The sequence below is a fragment of the Myotis yumanensis genome, unplaced genomic scaffold (genome assembly GCF_028538775.1).
Source record: "Myotis yumanensis isolate MYYU_CA2020_CCGP unplaced genomic scaffold, mMyoYum1.0.hap1 SCAF_13, whole genome shotgun sequence".
NCBI classification, from domain to species: domain Eukaryota; kingdom Metazoa; phylum Chordata; class Mammalia; order Chiroptera; family Vespertilionidae; genus Myotis; species Myotis yumanensis.
The window spans coordinates 53,402,259-53,419,185 of NW_027223764.1; the positions used below are offsets into that span (position 1 = coordinate 53,402,259).

General features: G+C 55.3%; 1 protein-coding gene and 1 long non-coding RNA gene across 7 annotated transcripts in view; one reads left to right on the top strand and one right to left on the bottom strand.

The window, feature by feature from the left end:
- RASGEF1A (RasGEF domain family member 1A) overlaps positions 1-16,927 on the bottom strand; it is a 72,090-nt gene that overhangs the window by 22,319 nt on the left and 32,844 nt on the right. For 2 of the 6 annotated variants that reach the window (XM_070433127.1, XM_070433123.1), the window contains exon 1: positions 4,621-4,751. The exons of 2 other annotated variants lie outside the window; for them this stretch is intronic. The gene's annotated coding sequence lies outside the window, so the exon portion shown is untranslated. Of the gene's footprint in view, positions 1-4,620; positions 4,752-6,360; positions 6,448-16,927 lie in introns of those variants that run through there. 2 more of the 6 variants (XM_070433125.1, XM_070433126.1) reach the window with 2 other exon arrangements.
- On the top strand, positions 7,039-12,894 carry LOC139022089 (uncharacterized). Its single transcript, XR_011473605.1, has 3 exons — positions 7,039-7,309; positions 9,651-9,819; positions 12,598-12,894. It is a non-coding gene; the product is annotated as an uncharacterized lncRNA (long non-coding RNA).

Here is a 16,927-nt window from a genome sequence, read left to right on the forward strand (position 1 = left end):
CAAAAAAATGGAAGAAAGGAAGGAGAACGGCAGTGAGGGAAGGAAGAAGGGAGGGAGGAAGGAAGCTGGGAGGGAGAGAAAATGCAAAAATAAAGCTATTGGGAATGAAGATATGGAGAAGAAACTTAGAAAAACACACTATGTAGATCTGCACTAGAAGACTGAAAGCAGTTTGAACTGGGATATTATCTAGAAAATATAAGTAACCAAAATACACTAAAAATGTTTAGAACGCAAAAAGACCAATAACCATTGTACAAATTAAGTAAATTGACAGCCAACTAAACCTCAGAGAAAAATAAAAGCAAGCCATAGCCGATACAGTTTCTAAAATGAATTACTTCAAGCCTTGGAGAGTACAATGATTTTATATTATATTTAAACTAGTTCAACTACACAATTCATGTTGAAAACCTTTCCTATTCATTGTATGACGCTAACATAACTATGATTTATAAACGTGACAAATATGCCCCCTAATAGAAAATTACACGGGCCCTAAGTAAAGCCAAGGAGGAAATATAGTCAATAATCCTGTGATAGCTGTGCCTGTGCCAGTGGGAGCCATAGCAAGGGGAACACTATGTAAAGTATACGCTTGTCTAACCACTAAGCGGTACACCCAAAACCAATCCATAACAATAAAAAAGGAAAGTACAGACGAAAAATACCCTAAGCATCAAATCAGTGCAATGCACCTGAGCACATTCAAGCACAATCCAGCCTGACCCCTGGGATTCGGGCCAGGAACGCGGGATGATTTCGCTCAGAAGAGCTAATACGTCAACACGTTAACAAGCCCACGGAGACAGAAATGTGATGGTTTTGCTGAGCACAGGAAAGCTTTTGATGAAACTGCATATGAATATCCATTCTTGGTGTACACTCTTGGCGATTAATGTATGAATGGAGCGTACTATTCATGAAGAAGAATATTTACTTGAAATTTAAGGCCAAATTCAGACTTAACAGTAGAACATTAGAGGCCCTCTCATTAAAATAAAAGCAAGCCAAGGCAACTGTCATTATTTAATGTTGCTCTGCACCTTTTGGAAAACACAGAAAATAAATAAAAAATACATTAGAAATGGAGAGGTAGACTGTATCTTATGTGCTGAAATGGGATTAATTTATTGGGTTTTCCCAGGAATCCAAACTGAAAATCTGTTCCAGCTAATGAGAGAGTTCAATTATCAATTACTTAACATACATTTTAAAAAATAAATAGCTTACCTACCTGTCCCCCCTGGGTACAGGGTTCCCCATCCCCAGAGACGTTCCCACTGAGTCCACGGGGAGCAGAAACTCTAATGCTCACTCCAGTGGCCGTGAGGGAGGGGCATGTGTGAGCAGGTGCCTGCATGTTGCTGGCCCTGGGTCCCCCTGGCTCCGTGGGTCTCTCAGCCATTGGCCCGGGACACGTTCTCCCCAGTGGCCTGCTCTGTCACCCAGGTCTTCCACCCGGCCTGTAGCCTCCTTCCTGGCCCAGACACTGCACCACTCCGCCCTCTGGGCTGGGCCCGGCAGATTTCCAGCCTCCTTTAGGAACTTGCTCTCCCTCTTCTAAGGATGATGCTCCTAGACCGGTGCCCAAGGGAGAGCAGGCTCTGGGGTCAGCCAGTCCCAGAATGCATGTGGGCTCCCCCTGCTCCTGGTGCTGCTGCAAGCTCTGACCCCTGACCCCCTGGCTGAACTCGGGGAAGCTGGGCCCTGAGCGCCTTAGTTTCCCTGTGTGTAAACCAAGGAGGCAGAACCAGGCAGAAACAGGCCACACGCTGTTTCCTGACGACAAGCTTGTTCTTTCCTTTCTTCCCTCACTTATTCAGTGAACAATCACCCACGGGGCCCTGCTGACCTGTGCCTCACACTTGGAAATAGAACCCAGGGACCTCAGTGTCTGCCAGGGGAGACAAATGTAACACCACAGTGCAGTGTGAGCAACTTGGGATCAGGGGTCTTTGCTGGGTGCTGAGGAGGAACAAGGGCGGGAGAACTAATGCTAAAAAGAGAAAGCAGGAAGGGCTGCCTGGAGGAAGTGATTATTTATGTTTGTTTGTTTTTAGGAGGTGATTTTTTAGATGGGCTTCTAAGGATGACCAGGAGTTTTCCAGTGGGTTAAGCGAAGGAAAAGCAGGGCAACATCACAGGTCTCCGGCTGACACCCCAGTCCCGACAGACCTAGCCCTCCTCTGGTCTCTCTCCCGCAGCTACCCTGAAGGGTGAAGTCCAAGGAGCCCAGAGGTGTGGAGGGTGCAGGCAGCTTCCACAGGTATCACAGCTCCATCCTGCGCCCAAGTCAAACCCTGCCCATCCCAAAGCCAATGTGTGGTTCTCTCCCCACAGGGGCCTCCCAGGCTGCTCAGCCCTGGAAGACTGTGGGCCCTGGCCTGATGGGTATGTGACCTGCAGGTGAGGCTGTCCCCTGACTCCCACACCTCAGCCAGCCCCCAAGGCACACAGCAGCCAAGTCATACCTGAGGAGCGGCTCCCTCACTCCCTCCCCTCTCCAGGTGAAGCTCACTGAAGGGCCTCCCGTCTCCTTGCAGGAAGCCCAGCAAGATGGGAGCGTGGTGCTTGGACAGGCCAGGTCCAGGGCCAGGCTGTCCTTAGCAGCAGGTACAGGGGTAGGCAGTGTGGCCAGGAAGTGGCAGGGGGCCCACAGGGCGGAGCAAGCTCAGGCTCCAAATTAGCCCTCCCGGCCAGACCTCTCCCGAACCCGGGACTCTCCCGGGGCGATGCCACCTGGCTGTAGGGTGGGTAGTCTTGCCCCCGTTGCCACCTCCAGGACCCTCCACCCTGCATGTCACACACAGAAGCCCTACCTGGGGCTCCAGGAACATCCTGGATGCCTGCTCCCCAAGTCTGTCCACTGCCTCCCACCCACCCCCTGCTCCACCTGCACCCTTTCTCACCTCTCCACCTGCAGCACCGCACCCCTGCAATCAGTGAGGCCTGGGCATCACCTCCTCTCCTCCACGGCTACCTCCCTGCCTGGCGCCTCTGAGCCCCTGCACCTGCGCTGGCCCGTGTCCTCACCTGCTCTGCTCCTGACACCCGCCTCCAGGCTGACCCCTGGACACTCAGGTGGCTTCCTCCTCAAAACCCCACCGGGTCTTTTCCTGCCCGGCCCCTCTGCTCCCGCGGTCGCACCGCAGGTCTCCCCTGGGTCGGTCTCCGTGCACAGGCAGCGCACGCTGAGGCCTTCCTCGTCCACCTACCCAAGGTGCAAACAGCTGCCCGCACTGGCGGTCAGGACTCTGGGCACCACATTGTCGAGCCAGGCTGAGCAGGATTGTCATCACTGGCCCAGTGAGGCCCTCCTCTGGTGCCCGGTCTGCAGGTCAGTTCAGAGCGAGCGAAGGGGGATTGGAACAGAGGAAGCACCTGTCACACCGCTGGGTGCGCCTCCAAGGCAGGGCCTTGGGAAACAGCCATGGGCAGGCAACCTACCCTCAGGGCAGGGCCATGGCCTCCCGCCAGCAGAGAGGAAGCTGCCCGCACCGGGAGCTCAACTCTCCTGAAACCCACCGGCGTTTGTGGCCTCAGCGAATCCTGCCCCACACACGCCTCCCCTCTCTCCCACACACACCCTTACATAAGCAGCAGAAGTTTCACATGCTCTCATCTCGCCCACGTGCCCTCTTCATCACAGGCCGCCCCTTCCCTGCCCCTCCTCCGGGGCTCACAGGCGGTTCCGGACCCCTGGAGTCTGAGGAAGGACTCGGGGAATCTTGGTTTTTACCCTCCTGACTGTGCCGGGCCCAGGGCAGCCATCCTGTTTTGCACCTGCTCCCAGGACGGCCGTCTCCTGCCTCCCCTGGCCCTGTTCGCCCACAGGAGTCCCTACCGGGCTTGCTGGTGCCCTCGGCCATAGCCCATCAGGAGGGCAGTGGCGGCCGGGCCATCCCAGTCCTGAGCCCTGGGCGCCACCCACCTGGCAGCAGGTGCCCCGGGAGATGACGCAGAAGCGGGGGGGGGGGGGAGGGGGGGCTCCCTCTGGGCCAGTGGTTCCGGAGGGGACGGTCGGGTCGCACTCCCTTCCCCAGGTCTGCGGCGCAGAAACCGCTCGCACCGGGCCTGCTGCCATCAGGGGGTCGCCCGCCCGGCGCTTCCCAGCGGCTCTGCCCGCAGGACCCGCCACCTGCCTGTCCCGCCCCGCGCCCTACCTGGGACTCCAGAAACATCTCGCTGCCTGCTCCCCGCGCGATGCACTCCCCACCCTCCTCCTCGCTCCTCCCTCGGCTCGCAGCCTCCGCGGGGCGGAGTCAGGGGGGCGGGGGAGGGGGTACCGCGGGGACCAGCCGGGCCAGAGCCGGGAAGCGCCGGGCGGGAAAGGCGAAGCCAGGCCGGGAAGCGGGCGGAGGCCGGGTGGGGAGCGGGCGGAGGCCGGGTGGGGAGCGGGCCAGGGGCCGGCAGCCGGAGGGCCGCAGGGGAGGCGCAGGGATGGGCGGAGGAGCGAAATGCACGGCGCTCCGGCGGCGGATCGGATCGGTGCTGGGCGCGCCGGCTGTGCCCGACGAGGGCGCTGAGGGAAGGGAGCGGTGGTGTGGGTGGGACCCCGCTCTCAGAAAGCCCTGCACCCCCTTTCCTTTCCCGAGCACCTCCCCTCTCCTCCCTCACCTGACCTCGCTTCTCGCTGTCCACTACAGAGCCACGGAGGCGCTGGCCCCGCGCGGGGCTTGGATGCGTCCCCTGACGGGGTGCTCACTCCACCAGCTCTGCCCTTCCATTTCCTCGAGTGAACGCGGGGACACCAGCTGCTCCGGTGGGAGGACCAATCTGAGACACGCGTGGGGCGGCGCTGGCACATGACACTGAGGCTCATTCCACCCCCCCAGCCCGAACGCTCCGAGGAATCCTGTCAGGTGACAGGTCTCCCCTCCGCCGCGCTCCTGCCCCCACCCAGGCTGCCAGGTCCTATGAAGATGGGCCGCCCAAGAGCGCCCTCTCTGGAGACCTGAGCTGGGAGCCCAGAGGCTGAGTGGGGAGAGGAAGCAGGAGTGAGATCCCGGGGACCCATCACTAGAGCGGAGCAGGGACGTCCTTTCTTCCTCTCGAGGAGGAGCAGGGAGGCCCCAGAGGAGCTGAGCCAAGCCCCTGGGAGCTCAGGGGCAGCCCTGGGCGGGGCGGGAGGTGGGGACCCCTGTCAATATCAGGGGGTTCCCAGGATGTCCCCCTTTGCCCAGAGCTATAGAAGACAGCTGTCTCTCCTCCTGGCTACCCCTTCTTCTTTGCCTGCCATCTGACCAGTCACGAGATTAATTTTTGAAAACACAAGTTAAAAAATAATTGACAGCCTGATTCCCAGTTCCTCCATGGCTGTGGGCCCGGGACAAGGCCCGTTTCGGACCTCAGCCTCTGTCCCCATGCAATGGAGAAGGGGGACAGCCTCATCCCGCTATTTGCCCCGGGGAATGAGGGGCTGTGCTGACCAAGAGGGGGCAGAGGCTGGAGCAGCTCCTTTTCTTGAGCTCTGTCCCAGCCCTGCTTTCTCTACTAGGCCTGGAACTCAGCTCTCACGGCTTCAGCGCCTGCAGACCTAACCATGGGTGGGCAGTAGGGCAGAGAGGGGGCACCAGGCAGAAATGGCCACGGCTGCCCTGACTGAGGGGCTCAGTTGGTTGGAGCATCATCCTGTACACCAAACAGGTCATGGGTTCGATTCCCAGTCAGGGCACATACCTAGGTTGTGGGTTTGACCCCCAGTTGGGGCACAGATAGGAGGTAACTGATCGATGTTTCTCTCTCACATCAATCTTTCTCTTCCTTTCTCCCTTCCTCTCTCTCTCAAATCAATTAAAAAAAAAAAAACACACATCCTCCGGTGAGGACACATTTGTAATTCCTTAACTAATAAAGAATTTAAAGATTTAAAAAAAAAGAAATGGCCAGGGCTGCAGGCTGCTAGCACACCAGCCCCTAACCTTCCACACTGCCCTGCTCCCCTGCTGCCTCTGCTGCTCACGTCAGGCAAAGCTCCAGTGGCCTCTGCCAGGGACTGTGGCACCCTCAGGCCAGTCGGGCATTTGGGTCCTGGGCCTGCACGGATGGCTACAGAGCACCAAAGCGGGTGAGCCCTGGGCCTGGCCCTGGAGACGCCTCCAGCCACCTGGCCCCGCTGTCCTCAGCCCTGCCCCACAGCCTTGCAGGACATCTGGTCCCTAAGGTGTCCATAGTATTGTCTCAGGGAGCCCATGTGGGCAGTTAAAACCCCTGCTGCCACAGGCACCCCGAGAAAGCCTTCCCCTCTGCCTCTCTGTTACACAGCCAGAGGAGGTGGCGAGCTGACGTGTTGCAGCCCCAGGTGCCTCCCTGTACGGCACAGAGTGTCTCCCAGGTGTGCTCACCCACAGAACTCACCTGCTTCCCACGGGCTTCCTCGGGAGGAAGGAGGGCCCTCTGCCCACTGTCTCTGCCAGGAGCATCCTCACAGACACGATGGCCCTCTCCTTCGCTCACAGGGGTGAGCTCGGCATTTCTGTGTGCGCCTGGACTGCATCTACAACCTTCCTGGTGCCCAAGGAGGCGGGGAGACAGGAGTGCCAGCTCTACCCCTGCTGGGCGTTCCCCTGCTCGAAGCTGTGGGAGGGGCTGGGCACAGGGAGCAGGTCCTGCAGGGAGAGCCGTGGGCTCACACAGGAAGCCATCGCCTTAGTTAGGCTCCTCTAGGGAGAGTCCGAGCTCCATGAGGCAGGGCCTTCGTTTTGTTCACTGCTGTGCCCCAGTGACTGTGACATGTTTGCACACGGGGGCGTGACACCTATCTGTTGAATAAATGTGTGTGTGTGTGTGTGTGTGTGTGTGTGCAGATGTAGAAATACTAGTATACTAAGTATATCTAGTACAGGCCTTATGTCCAGAATATAAAGAACTCAAATCAAAAGTCAGAAGACCTGAGTGTTTAAAATGGGCATAAGACTTAAGAAGATATGTCAAAAAAAAAAGGATATGCAAGTGGATGATAAACATAAGAAAAAATATTCAAGTTCATTGGTTATCAGGAAGGGAAATCAAAACCACAGTGTGGAAGATGGCGGCATAGGCAACCACCGGAAATTGCTGCCTCCCACAACAAATTCAAAAATACAACTAAAAGACAAAACGGACATCATCCAGAACCACGGGGAGGCTGCTGAGTGGAAATTCTACAACTAGAAGGGAAGAGAAAAGCACACTGAGACTCAGAGGAGGTGCGGAAGTGCAGAGGTACGGAGGAGCACACGGCGAGAGCTGGCAACTGAGGACGCGGCTGTCTTTTTGAATCGGGAGGGAGTCACAAGCCCCTGACTGCTCTGAACTCCAGTTCCAGGTGAGTCTCTGGGGACCTAGACTCATACAGGAGAAACTGGACTGTCTGGCAGCGGGCAGAACTCAGAACTCAAGAGCGGCTTTCTCTCAGAGGTGCTTGCAGCGATTACCGGGATGCTGAGACTCAGGGCCCCTTAGGGCAGGGCTGAGGATCAGCCATAGCTGTTTGCTCCACCCTGTTGATTCCCTGAGACCCCGCCCCACCCAAGCTGTGTGCAGAGGCTTTTGCATATGAATGACCTGGCCCTTTGAGATCTAAACTTACCTAACAAACTGCAGCTGGGCCAGACAGACCCAGAACTTCCAAGAGAAGGCCCAAGGCCCCACAGCAGCTTGCATTGCTTCACAGCTGGGCCTCATCTGGGCACCTCCAAACCCCAAACAAGGAAGGGGAATCTGCAGATCTCCTTGTAGCTCCTGCTGGGTAGCCTCAGGCAGCAGCTAAATTAGCACCTCCTTAAATCCAAGAGCCAGTGTACCCAGTGGTCAGAGTGGGACCATCCAGATTACAACTCCTCAGATCCATAAGGGAAACACTCAGCGGGCAGACTCAGTGAGCACCAAAGCTCCACTGAAGCAAGTCTTGCCTCATAAGGGTGTCTTCAGCACGGAAGTTCTCCCACCATAGACACAGCTGATTCTCACAGCCAATTGGCCTGGAGGTCAATTCCTCCCAGTGATACCTACAACAATCAAGGCTTAACTACAACAAGACTGTGCACAAAGCCCACAGAGGGGTTCACCAAGAGTGTTCACCTCAGGTAATTGGGGAGGCTGAGCCACTGGGTCCTATAGGACACCTAGCACACAAAGCCACTCTACCAACACAGGGAAGCATAAAAAATGTGGAGACAAAGAAACAGGTCACAAATGACAGAAATGGAGGAAAGCAAACGACTGGATATAGAGTTCAAAACCACACTTTTAAGGTTTTTCAAGAACTTTCTAGAAACTGCCGATAAATTTAGTGAGACCCTCAAAAAGACTGGTGAGACTGCCCATAAATGTAGTGAGACCCTCAAGAAATCTAGTGAGACCCTCGAGGTTATGAAAAAGGGCCAACTAGAAATTAAGCATACACTGACTGAAATAAAGGATATTATACAGAGACCCAACAGCAGACTAGAGGATCACAAGAACCAAGTCAAAGATTTGAAATACGAAGAAGCAAAAAACACCCAACCAGAAAAGCAAAATGAAAAAAGAATCCAAAAATATGAAGATAGTGTAAGGAGCCTCTGGGACAGCTTCAAGTGTACCAACATCAGAATTATAGGGGTGCCAGAAGAAGAGAGAGAGCAAGATATTGAAAACCTATTTGAAGAAATAATGACAGAAAACTTCCCCTACCTGGTGAAAGAAATAGACTTACAAGTCTAGGAAGCACAGAGAACCCCAAACAAAAGGAATCCAAAGAGGACCACACCAAGACACATCATAATTAAAATGACAAGAGCAAAAGACAAAGAGAGAATCCTAAAAGCAGCAAGAGAAAGACAGTCAGTTACCTACAAGGGAGTACCCATACAACTGTCAGCTGATTTCTCAACAGAAACTTTGCAGGCCAGAAGGGAGTGGCAAGAAATATTCAAAGTGATGAATGCCAAGAACCTACAACCAAGATTACTTTATCCAGCAAAGCTATCATTCAGAATTGAAGGTCAGATAAAGAGCTTCACAGATAAGGAAAAGCTAAAGGAGTTCATCACCACCAAACCAGTATTATATGAAATGCTGAAAGGTATCCTTTAAGAAGAGGAAGAAGAAGAAAAAGGTAAAGATACAAATTATGAACAACAAATACACATCTATCAACAAGTGACTCTAAAAATCAAGTGAATCAATAATCTGATGAACAAAATGAACTGGTGATTATAATAGAATCAGGGGCATAGAAAGGGAGTGGACTGACTATTCTTGGGGGGGAAAGGGGTGTGGGGGATGCGGGAAGAGACGGGACAAAAATTGTGCACCTATGGATGAGGACAGTCGGGGGGGGGGGGGTGGTGACGGCAGAGGGTGGGGTGGGACCCGGGTGGAGGGGAGATATGGGGGGGAAAAAGAGGAACAACTGTAATAATCTGAACAATAAAGATTTAAATTAAAAAAACACCACAGTGTGACACTGCCATACACCTACCAGAGTGGCTAAAATGAAAAGGCAGACAATGCCAAGTGCTGACAAGGGTGTGGCCCAATGGGAATGCCCAGCCACTGGTGGGGTGTGACCTGGGACAGCGCAGGGAAGAGGGTCCCACCATGCGTGTGAAAGCCGAGCATATGCAGGCCCAGATTCCCTTCCCAGGTGGAGACCCACCAAAAATGCTTATTCACTCCCACAGCAGCCACATCCCGAGCACTGAGCGGTGATCTTCACCATGGCTCCAGGCGGAGCCACCAGGCGGCCCTGACAGCAATGAGGATGGACAGAGACAACCACGGCAAGGACCTCCCACCCATCACGTGGACCACAAGAAACAGGCACATCCATCCGACTCCATGCACATCCAGGTCAGAGGGTTGGCGGGGGGTTGGGGGGCGGGCTGCGGGGCTGGATGCCCGTTACCCACATGTTCACCCCCGGAAAATCACTGAGCTACACACTGAAGACTCATGCACTTCTCTGTATGTCTGTTACACTTCGGAACAATTATGTTTTAAAAATAGTTGAGAGAGAAAACAAACAAACAAACAAGAACTGGTGTGCCAGACACTGCCAACAAAGCTGTCTGCGCCCCTCCCACGTCTGCGGGGCCACCTCAGAGCAGCTGACTCAGGGAAGGAGCATCTGGGGACACTGGGCCTTGGCCTCCTTCTCCTCACGCCCCAAAGACCAAGGCAAAGGCGCCTCTGGTGCAGGCACTGCGCCCACCTTCACAAAGGTGCAGCCGGAAGGTTTGGGTTCCAGAAGATGGAAGGTGGCCAAGGGCAGAGCGATGGGCCTGGCGGAACAGAAGTAGGCAGCTGGGTGCCCCACCGGGGTTGTGGACAGGATCAGACAAAGACCCTACAAGACTAGGACCTCCAAGGCTTGGGTTTCAGGATGGGGGAGGCCAAGGGGCAGCCGGGCTGCCAGCAGCACGGGTGCAAGTTTGTACTGTGCCCCAGGGACCACGCAGGAGCAGGCACTGAGGACGAGCACTAACCACCCACCCCACCCCACTCCCTAGGAGAGCCGTTCAGGCAGAGCTCGGGTTCTACCCCTGAGTGTGAGGGGTGGGCCAGCGAGTGCCCCCAGGGCTGTCTGAGGCCTCGCTCCCGCCCTTTCCACGCCTGACCCGGTGTCTCAGAGAGCCCACACTCTGGCTCCTGCTCACAAAGAAATTAATTCATTTCTCAAAGCAGAACTTCCTTTGCACAGCTCCCCCTCGTCAGGCCTGTTCTGGAGTGAGGCTGCTGAAGCCCAGACCAGCCTCCCTGGCAGGTGCCAGTAACTCCCCAAGGTCAGACTCCGCCCAGACGGGGCCTGCACGGCCCACCTGCAGGAAGTCTTCCTGACCCTGGGAGCAGCCTCAAGGGCCTCACCTTGGACAGCCAGCCTACGCACAACATGCACCTTACGCCCTAGTCTTCCTCCCACCACCTCGCAGGGAGGGCTAGTGGCTCCCCCCAGGCCTCTCTGGAAGAATCAGAGCTCCTGTCTAGGCTCCTTGAGTCAAATGTTCTGTGTTAGATTAGTGCTGTCTGACCAGGTGAGGGTGTGGGCGAAGGAATCACCTGGGCCCTGGAACTGCACTCCTCCTTTGTGGGTTCTTCAACAATTGGCTGGTAATTTGCATTCCACTAGACCAGTCACTTAAAAAAAACACATTTTTATTGATTTTGAGAGAGAGAGAAAGTAAGAAGGAAAGAGAGAAACGTCAATGTGATAGTGAAACATTACTCAGCTGCCTCCTGCACGTCCCCTACCAGGGATCAAGCCCACAACCTGGGCATGTGCCCTGATGGGAATCGAACCAGCAAACTTTAGTGCACAGGGCGATGCCCAACCAACTGAGCCACACTGGCCAGGGCGGATGAGCCCTTACTACGTGTTAAGTTCTCAGAGACACAATCCCTGCTCTGCTCTCAGGGTTTATCTTAGGGCCGTAGGATGCAGGATGGTCAGCAAGTAAACAAATGAACAAAATTATGGCTGGTGATGAGAAAGGCTACAGCAGTGGTTCCCAAACTTATTTGGCCTACCGCCCCCTTTCCAGAAAAAATATTACTCATCGCCCCCTGGAAATTATTTTTTTTTAATTTTAATAGCAATTAAACAGAAAGATATATGCCCCCAAATGCACCTGTGGCCATCACCGCCCCCCTGGATCGCTGCAGCGCCCACCAGGGGGCGGTAGCGCCCACTTTGGGAATCACTGGGCTACAGTGATGAGAAAGGCTACAGCACGCACGGAGTGTGGGGCTCGGAGGAGGCCTCCCTGGAAGGAGAGCCTGGGGCAGAGACTGCCATGCGGGGTTGCCAGCCTGTGGAGGCACCAGAAGGGCACACCAGGCAGGGAGCCCAGCAAGGGCACATGCCCCACGGCTAGAAGGAGGTTGGTGCATGTGAGGCACAGAGAGACCAATGCGGGCGGCTGCAGAGAAAGGCACCTGGACGCTCCTGGCTGTCCATGGCTTTCTCCAGAAGCTCCAGAGGTAGGATGGAGGTAGGATGGGGGGGGCGGGGGGGGGGGCGGTGCATGCTACCTGAGAGGTGTTCACCTGCTGAGAATGCCCTGAGGATTCTGACACCTCCTCAGCACTCACAGGGCAGCTGGGCTGACAGCCTTAACCTCCTCGGGGCTAAACCTGCAGGAGCTGTTTCCCAACTGGCTGGAAGCACTTCACTGTTTCAGACTGGGTTGGAGCCTTCCACCAACAGCCTCAGGGCTGCCGGCTAGCCACCCTCCCTGCAGCCCCCCCACACAGCCCTCTGAGGCCAGCCCAGCATTTGGCCTTCTCGGGGGCTCATGCAGACCCCTGCAGTAGAGGGCTGACTTTGCAGATCAAAGCTTTATTTCCACTTGCAAAGGGGGAAACAAGACTGAGGCCATTTAGTTAGGGTGTGAATCGAGGTTAGGAACCCTCACTTCCCAATCTCTCAAAATCCACAGCTGCAGGTGGGGTTGGGGATGTGAATATTGGGAATATGTATTCCCTTTTACTCTTGAAATCAAGGGAAAGACACCATTCCCAGAAGATGTCCCAAGACTGATGGGGCAGAAACAAGATGTTGGGGAACCAGTTAGAATTGTAAGAAATATGAATCATGCTCTGTTAACCATGATTGTTTTGTTCTGACTAAAGAAGGCACATTCTCACCTGGCTGGCAGCCGCACTTGGGACCGGAGAGCTCATCTGGAGATGCAACTTCCTCCCCATCAGGGAGCTGCCTGTTATCATGGAAAGATTAAGAACCTTGTTGCAGAAACTAGAGCCAGAAGCCAGAATCGCCAGCCCTTTGAAGGCCCCAGCCCTCTGCTGACCTGTTAACTGCCCACTTGGCCTTCCCTTTGGCTACTTCCCCAGGTAATCCTGTCCTTCCACCCAATATAAGCAGCAGCTTGTGGGGGGTGCATTGCAGACGTTTGTGGATGACCTGCTGGCAGGATTGGAATAAACGCTCATATGATTCAACCCTGTCTCTGCTCAATTGGCTCAGGTAGTGACAGGCAGCTCGGACCCATTGATTGTCCAGTTACAAGACCCTCATGGTGACTGCCTCTCTCCTCTGGACCCCAACCTAGGGTTTGCCTGTCCCTGGACCCTTCCCTGCACCCAGAGGGGCCGGCCTCTGGGCTGCTGGCATGTTCTTGGGCAGCATCCAAACGCCTGCAGTATGAAATGCAAGCGTGTCTTGTGTGGACTTTGGTTACCTCAATATTCCAAAAGTCCTTCATGGAGAATGAACAGATGCCAGAATCCATGGGTCATTCCTCCGGGCACACGACGACGGGTGCAGGACCAGCCCAGCGACACAGGCTCCTGCATGGCACTGGGATCTGGGTTCAGGCAGGGGACTGGCCCCCGCTGGACTGGGGGCATGAGGCTTGTTGTGGATCCCTGAGCAAGCCCTGCCCCTCTACGGGCCTCTGTTTCCCCATCTGGACTGGTAATTTCTTAAGGGCCCTGCAGCTGGCCACCTCGATAATACAGAATACAGTCCTGAGGCTGCTGGGCAGAGAGGTAGACCAGCAGGTCAATTAGCCTGGCAGGGGGAGCTGAGCTGCTTGAGGGCCGCCCCCTCACACCGCTCTCCTCTCAGAGCTGGAGCCCCCAGAAAACAGCACACGCTCTACAGGGTCTGTGGTCTCCATGTGTGGGGACTCAGCTGTGCTGTTGTTGCTGCTCCCCATCTCCTCCGCCTCAAGAATTAGGGCCATGGGACCCCAGTCTGGGAAGAACACACTGGGTGGGGGGCCTGCATCCCTGCCTCTGGCTCCAAAGGGTCAGTACTCGTGGGTCCCAGGCAGACCCCTCTGTCCTGCCTGCTAGGGGTGCACAGGACCCCATCCTCGTATCCACTGCTCTCCCCGTCCCCTTCCCCATTAGGATGGCTCGTCAGGGCCCTGCAAGGAGAGGACACAATGCCTCCGGTGCCCTTTCTGTCCTCATTTCCCTGCCGGGGCAGGGGCTTGGCCAGGTGGAGACTGAGGTTGCTGCCCTCTGGTCAGCCAGGAAGAAGGCAGGGGCCATCCTGAATTTCAGTCCCAGAGACCAGAGTCCCTGGGAGACCCTGGGCCCACGTCCCTCCTGCTCTGTGGGGAAGGCCCAGAGGCTGGAGGCAGCCGGACAGCTGTCAAGTGCTGTGCCCATCGCAAACATGTCTTGGTCAGGTTCGCCTTTGTCTGCTCCGGGACCAGGGAAGACTTCTGGGACCTGCAACCACCTAGGGATGCCTGGGTCAGTGGCCACCCTCCCCTCCTTCCCACAAGGTCGCCTGCTGCTGCCCACAGTTCTCAGAGGAGATCCAGCCGGAGAACACACATTTGTGATCCCTGGTGAGTGTGTGTCAGGGGTAGGGGTAGGGGATGCTCAGGACCAGCTGACTTGGGTACAGTTGGGAGTGAAGGAGGTCAAACTTGCCTGGATTAGGAGGAGGCGGTCAGGGCTGGACACACATGCCCTGTGATTGCTTGGGCCAAGGCACACTGATACCCGCCCCTTGCACACCCCGGGCATGAGCTCGGCCCAGCAGGGCCCGGGGCCTGTGGGAAGCAAGAGCCAAAGAGGTGCCAGGGCCCGGGCAGGTGCCTCTGAGCCCCCCGCAGGGACAGGCTTTACCCCAGCAGGACAGGGGCCCCTGTGCTTGAGCTTCTCTATTTACTTCACTGGCCTCAACTCTTTGGGAGAGTTGCATTATGGTTTGGACGGCTTACTTATATGTTATCCTGGGTTTGGGGAGAGCAGGTCCCTCCCCGGACTTCCTCGTCCACTGTCCCATCTCCATACCTACATGCAGTCCTGCAAAGGTCCTGCAACCTGGAAAGGCACCCGGGCGCCTGGGGATCCCATGAGCACCCCTCTAGCCCTCTCTGTCTTCGCTGTGATGGACAGGGAGACCCTGACAGCCACGTGGACCTCTGAGCTGGGAGAGGCACTGGAGAGTGTCAGAGGGAGGCTGGTCGGCTGACGGGTGTGAGCAGGAGATGGGCCTCGGGAGCCGTGCCCCCCTCCCGTGCACCTGCCTGCCTCTGAGATCTGTGCAGACAGAGCCTGTCTTGAGCCAGAGAGAGAAAATGATGATGAGAAAGGCTACAGCACGGAGTGGGGGTTGGAAAAGGCTCCCTGGAAGGCAGTTCCACCAGGCTGGTGGAAGGGGACTCGATGCCCCTGGACACGAGGCGAGTCATGTGTGCAGGAGCCCATGTGGCTCTGTGCACCAGCCTGTTCCTAGAATAGCACAAACGTCCCAGGAAGGTCGTTCCCAGAACCCTAGGCTCGGAAGGAAGCTGCCACACCCTCTCCCCTCACCAGGCAGCTGCGGCCCCCTGACAAGTGCCCCAGTTCCTGGCCATCACTGAGTGGGGACCCGGGGCCAAGGCTGGCCAGGCCTGTCCTGAGAAGACCAGGTGAAGTCACCCGGGTAAGACAAGAGCGTGTGCCCTGTCCCCTCTGGGGCCCCACCTCTGTCCGGGGGACCCCTCGAGTGGACACGGCCGGTAGAGGAGTGCTCTTCATTCTTCTACCCTAGAACCCAGGAAGAGAAGGCGAGCAGACCTACCTGCGCAGGCCTCACCCATGAGCCCACACACTTGCCTAGTTTGCTTGTTCATTTTACCCATTCTAAAACTGAAAATGCACTACCATGCTCATGAGAAAATACTCCACCATACAAAGATCAAACAAAGAAAAGTACGTCCCCTCCCACCCCAGACTCCGCCCCGCCTCCCTTCCACTACTAACAGTTTCTTGTGTGCAACCTTCCCAAATGCCCCTGTGCTCAGGAAATTATTTACATGCAATACAGGGTTCGTCTTCTGAACTAAAGGGCTCACGCTCCACACACTGTTTTCAATTTGCTCTTTTCTCTGGGCAACCCCTCACATCTGTACCAGCTGCAGGGCATTCTGCTGGGTGGCTGGGCTGCCCCATGCACCGTAAGTCCCCTGGCAACAAGCACTCAGCCGTGATACAGTGACCACAATATTCCTCCACCAGCATTCTTGACCAAAGGTCTTTAGCCAAATGTGTGACCATATTTGAAGAATAAACTCCTGAAATTGAGTTTGTTGGATCAAAGATTATGTGCATTTTCAGTTTAGAGAGATATCAGAGACATGCTCTCAAAAGAGCATGGCCCCATGTCAGGGAGAGGGCAGAGTAACAACCTCCGAAAACTCTCTCTTGTCCCATAAAAGCAGCAAGAAAACTAGCAAATCTGATCAGAATCAACTCCTTTTTTTAGAACTTCAGAAATTAATCAAGGGCTTGGATAGATGAGGGAGTATTTATTGACACAGAGAAAGTAGCTGAACCTCAGTAAGAATCATAAGCTTTGTGGTGCATTAACTTGCCCTAGTCCCACCCCCAACTCATTAGCTCCCAGTGCCTCGAAGACCCCCACACACGCGTCATGAAAAGCCTGGAAGCCACTGTGGGGAGCCGAACAGGACTGAAACGCTTCCAAGGTCTCATTCCCAGAAAATTGTCATTATTTCCGCTAGTTTCCTGGAAGATCCCATTGGCATGAATCTCTGTGTTTGACCTGATTCAGAGCTCACCTGGTACAAAAAGCCTGTTCTCCGGGACTGACTGTCGGAACAATTATAGGTATGTGACTTCTCAGCTGCCTGTGGCAGTAGATAACAGTTGGAGCAAACAATAATTAAAAAGCTTAAAAGACAAGGCTTAGGGATGAGATGTCCACAGGCGCTTTAAAAGGTTGCAGTGTGTTCCTGAAATCCAGAAGGCCACGTTCATTCATTGCATGCCCAGGCTTGTGCACGTGCTCACATAAGCCCTGAGAGATCCTCAGCCCTCCCTCTGGCTGACTCCGAGGCTCTGTGCAAACGGGAAATGAAGGCTACGGCAGAGTTCTCATCTCCCAGCTGAGGGTGAGGGGTGCCCCACCAGGCACACAGGGCTCTGGGCAGAGACCGGCAGACTTTCTGGTTCCAGGCATTTAAGGAAACCT